The 5098-nt window shown below is 47.1% G+C and overlaps 1 protein-coding gene across 1 annotated transcript in view; it reads left to right on the top strand.

The window, feature by feature from the left end:
* Positions 1-1203: 1203 nt before the first annotated feature.
* LOC122541132 (thy-1 membrane glycoprotein-like) overlaps positions 1204-5098 on the top strand; it is a 15826-nt gene continuing 11931 nt past the window's right edge. Inside the window, exon 1 of the mRNA XM_043677744.1 lies at positions 1204-1323. The gene's annotated coding sequence lies outside the window, so the exon portion shown is untranslated. The remainder of the gene's footprint in view (positions 1324-5098) is intronic.

Raw genomic sequence — 5098 nt, 5'->3', positions numbered from 1 at the left:
GTATGGAGTCAGCTGTTACGAGGGGGCATAGCTTTACATTAAGGGGTGGTAGGTAGAGGACAGATGTTAGGGGTAGATTCTTTACTCAGCGAGTCGTGAGTTCATGGAATGCCCTGCCAGTAGCAGTGGTGGACTCTCCCTCTTTATGGGCATTTAAGCGGGCATTGGATAGGTATATGGAGGATAGTGGGTTAGTATAGGTTAGGTGGGCTTGGATCGGCGCAACATCGAGGGCCAAAGGGCCTGTACTGCGCTGTATTCTTCTATGTTCTATGTTCTAGACCTGTACCGCATGGCTTACCCCGGTAAGTCATCCCCCCCAACAGTATCCAAAACGGTATTCTTGCGGTTGAGGGGAACGGCCACAGGGGATCCCGACACTGCCTGCCAGTTCCCTTTTCGTCTCCTGACGGTAACCCATCTACCATTTTCTTGTACCTGAGGTGTGACTACCTCTCTGTAACTCCTCTCTATTACCCCCTCCACCTCCCGAATGATCCAAAGAAAATCAGTCATAATCTTTCCCAATAGGAGATTCTGGGCTGAGCATGTGCTTCCATTTCCAGGAATTTTAGTGAGGAATTGAGTTGGGGGGGAGGGAAGGGGCAGGAATCTCAAGAGTGTGGTACTGGAAAAGCCCAGCCGGTCAGGCAGCATCCGAGGAGCATTCATCCTTCTCATTCCTAAATCCTGCTCCTCGGATGCTGCCTGACCGGCTGGGCTTTTCCAGCACCACACTCTCCACTCCGAGCTCCAGCATCTGCACTCCTCCCTTTCTCCTGGCCAGGAGTCAGTCAGTAATGGGGGGTCAGAGAGCTCTGACATGGGTTCTGGGACAGACTCCTGCCACCTTCCAGCTGGTAAGGCAGATCTGAAAGAAAACAGAAAATGTTGCAGCTCAGGGCACCTTCTCTGGACAAACTTAATCCAGATCGAGGGCGTGTCATCACTGGCTTTCCTCTGGACCCTGATTATTTGTATCAGTGACACCCAGAAAGGCAGCAGGGAAAGGGGGGTGGGGACCTGTCCCCCACCCTCGGAACCCCTTCCCCCAACCCCCCGTTATTCCCGGGGGACAGACAGTGACAGAGGAGCAGGACTGTATGGAATTGGGGAATGTGTCCGGATGGGGGAGGGATAGCAGCCAGTGGGAGGGCCGAGCGGGAGCGGGAGCGGGAGGGGGAAAAGATTGTGTGTGTGGGCTGGAGGGGCGGGTTTGGCTGGGTCAGCTGATGTGTGTCTGCCGCAGTGTGTACACACACTGTCCTTACTGCAGCTCCAGGGGAAGGCAGCTATACACTGGGCACAGCTGACTGAGGCAAGGTGAGAACGGGCATCGGGCATCGGGGAGGGGGGAAAGGGGATAAGGGGAAGGGATGGGGGGTCTGCTCTGAGGGCTGTTCAGGGGGATATCTGCAGAGGAGTCCCTCAGTCCCGAGCAGAGACACTACCCTACCCCACCCCACCCCACCCCCTTGGTTCTGTCATAGGGGCAGGCAGCACCTTTCGGTCCAACCAGTCCAGGGCCAACCTAATCCCAAAGTAAACCAGTCCCACCTGCCTGCTCCTGACCATAACCTTCCCAAACCTCTCCTGTTCATGTACCTGTCCAAATAGATTTTAAACGCTCTAACGCTCCTCACACCCAGCACTTCCTCTGGCGGTTCATTCGACTCGGGAACCATCCTCTGCGTAAACATTTGTCTGGTGTCTTTGTTAAATCTCTCTCTCATCTTAAAACTCTACCCCCTTGTCTTGAAATCCCCTCTATTAGGGAAAAGACAATTACCATTGACGCTATCTATATCTGAGCAAAGTCTCTGAATTTTGAACAATGATAAAGGAAATACAAAAGTTTAAGGTTTTACCATCGGGGCGAGTCACAAAGAATGAGTGTGGGTGGGGGGTGGGGAGAGTGTGGGGGGTGGGGAGTGTGAATCAAGGGGGCACTATTTCAAAATAAGGGAGAAACCACGAGAAGGAAATGTGAATGTACTCAGGATTGGGAATCTTTAGAATTCTCTATGGGCTGTGGGAGCTCAGTTACTGAGTACGTTGAAAGTAGGGCCTGATGTTCAGGAATCAATCACGTAAAGGGATATGGGGATAGTGTAGGAAAGGTCATGGTCATGTCTGATCAGGTTGAATGGCAGAGAGCACTTGATGGGCTGAAGGGCCTACTGTGGGGCAGTAAAGGAGTTAACCTCTTGCTCTTTCCAGGTGATTTTATTTGACAACGCCAAAAAACAAAAGCCTATAACCACTCCAGGCTTGTTCCTTGTCTATTTGGACTCTCCTTATGTCTCAATGAAAGAACTGCGGACGCTGTAAATCAGAAACACAAACAGAAATTGCTAGAAAAGCTCAACAGGTCTGGCAGCATATGTGCAGAGAAAAGTCACAGTTAACATTTCGGGTCCAGTGACCTTCCTCTGGGGAAATATTAACTGATTTCTCTCCACAGACTTGCTGAGCTTTTCCCACAACTTCTGTTTTTGTTTCTCTCTATGTCCCAGTTGTTTTCCTTTAACAGTCCTTTATTTAAAAATTTCCTTTTGATGGTAACATCTGAACATCCCTGATTCTTTACTGATCCACATTCTCGGCAATAGATTTTAAAGTTGCAGAATGGCGTCTGTTGTGGGTAATGTGCGTTGTAGCGGCTCAAGAGGGCAGCTCACCAGCGCCTTTTCGAGGAGTTAGGGTCGGGGTAATAAATACTGACCTGACCGAACCGGCAACGTCAGTCCAACTGGTAAATTAAACAGCTCTTCTTTCAAACTGTATTAACATTGCATTTTCTTCATGATTCCTGTTCTTTACTTTAAATAATTTTGAACTGAATCAAAATTTATCATCTAGAATAACTGTACCTTCGGGAACTTGCTGTGTAGTTCTGATTCTACATAACGTTGTGACTACCATAGACGTTGATAGCATTGTCAAAAATTAGAATAATTTCTAATTCTGTGTCATTTGACCTATTTATGCCACACAGACGGGCACAAGGTTCAATCAGTGTAAATGTTTAATTAATAAACCTGATGATAACTGTGAATAGTTCAAGCAAGTTTTGTCAGGGAATTCATTTCTGACAGGGAAGGGAAACTGATGATGTCCCACTCACCAAGTCACGTCTGTTTTGAAAAGATAATTTGGGTGGTGCCATATCAATCCAGTCAGGTCTCGAAGAAAACTGAACTGCAAGCGAAGGGCAGTTTAGATTTGTAATTCTGTTGAAGTTTAATTACATGTTGATTTCTAATCATGTTGCAACAAGCAAATGTGATGTTTGTGAATCCAATATGTTTTATGTTAAAATTTGCAAATAATCAAAGTGCTTACTTTTAGTGATGGAATCTTCTTTATTTCCCACACAATCGTGTGGATATTATACACTGTTATATCCCTGCACTTATGTTTGGCTGCAGTGGAGTGTACAGTGTCAGTGTGTGCTGGTATAGTCAGAGAGATGTCACATGTTTGAAATCCAGTGTTTAAGGTTTAATTTTAATTTGGTAGGTCACAGGAAAAAAAGATAGTTTTCTGCACTTGTCCAGAGGGACAGGATTAGAGCTGTCCAAGTAAAGGTTGCCTTTATGTAAACTGGGTGGGATTGCCTTGTTAGGAAGAAATGATACCACATTAATAGCAGGAAGTGATAGAGTCAGAAGGCAACAAATCGTGTGGGTATAGTTGAGGAACCACAAAGACAAAAAAAAACACTGCTGAAAGGCCTCCCACCATTGGTCATGATGTGAGGAAGAAAATTAATCAGCAGATAGAAAGTGTGTAAGATAGGCGCTATTACAATGGCAAACCTGAAATCAATTTGGTATTGGGGGCAAACCCTCTGCTGGTTGGAGTCATACCTGACACATAGGAAGACAGATGTAGTTGTGGGAGGTCAGTTATCTCAGGTTCAGGACATTTCTGTAGGAGTTCCTCAGGGTAGAGTCCTAGGCCTAACCACCTTCATCAATGACTTTCCCTCTATCATAAGGTCAGAAGTGGGGATGTTTGCTGATGATTGCACAATGTTTAGCACCATTCGCAACTCCTCATTACTGACGCAGTCCATGTTCAAATACAACAAGATCTGGACAATACCCAGACTTGGGCTGACAGGTGGTAAGCAACATTCATGCCACAATAATGCCAGGCTATGATCATCATCAATAAGAGACAATCTAATCACCACCCCATGACATTCAATGGCGTTACCATCACTGAATTCCCCCACTATCAACATCCTGGGGTTAGCATTGACCAGAAACTCAACTGCACTCACCACATAACACAGCGGCTACAAGAGCAGGTCAGACGCTAGGAATACAGCAGCAACTAATTCACCTTCTGACTCCCTAAATGCTGTCCATCATCTACAAGGCACTACTCAGGACTGTGATGGAATACTTCCCACTTACCTGGATGGGTGCAGTTCCAACAACACTCTTGAAGCTTGAAACCATCCAGGACAAAGCAACCCGCTTAATTGGCACCTAATCCACAAACATCATTCCTTCCACCAAAGTTCAATAGTAGTAGTGTGTACTATCTACACGATGCACTGCAGAAATTCACCAAAGATCCTCAGACAGCACCTTCCAAACCCACAACCCCTTCCATCTAGAAGGACAAGGGCAGCAGGTACATGGGAACACCACTCTCTGCAAGTTCCCCTCCGAGCCCCTCACCACCCTGACTTGGAAATATATCGCCGTTCCTTCACTGTCTCTGGTTCAAAATCCTGGAATCCTCTCTCTAAGGGCATTGTGTGTGTATGCACAGCAGGTGGACTGCAGCGGGTCAAGAAGGGCACCTAGAGACAGATAATAAATGCTGGCCCAGCCAGTAATGCCTACATCCCACAAATGGATAAATGAGAAAAAACAATAATCATAGGGATCTTCGATATGCACATGGACTGCGAAAATCAGGTTGGTAGTAGAGACAAGTGGGCGGCACGGTGGTACAGTGGTTAGCACTGCTGCCTCGCAGCGTCAGAGACCCGGGTTCAATTCCCGCCTCAGGCGACTGACTGTGTGGAGTTTGCACGTTCTCCCCGTGTCTGCGTGGGTTTCCTCCGGGTGCTCCG

This window comes from Chiloscyllium plagiosum, chromosome 36 (genome assembly GCF_004010195.1).
Source record: "Chiloscyllium plagiosum isolate BGI_BamShark_2017 chromosome 36, ASM401019v2, whole genome shotgun sequence".
Lineage (NCBI taxonomy): Eukaryota > Metazoa > Chordata > Chondrichthyes > Orectolobiformes > Hemiscylliidae > Chiloscyllium > Chiloscyllium plagiosum.
Note: the sequence above shows the minus strand (reverse complement) of the source record. Positions and strands in the feature narration are given on the sequence as shown.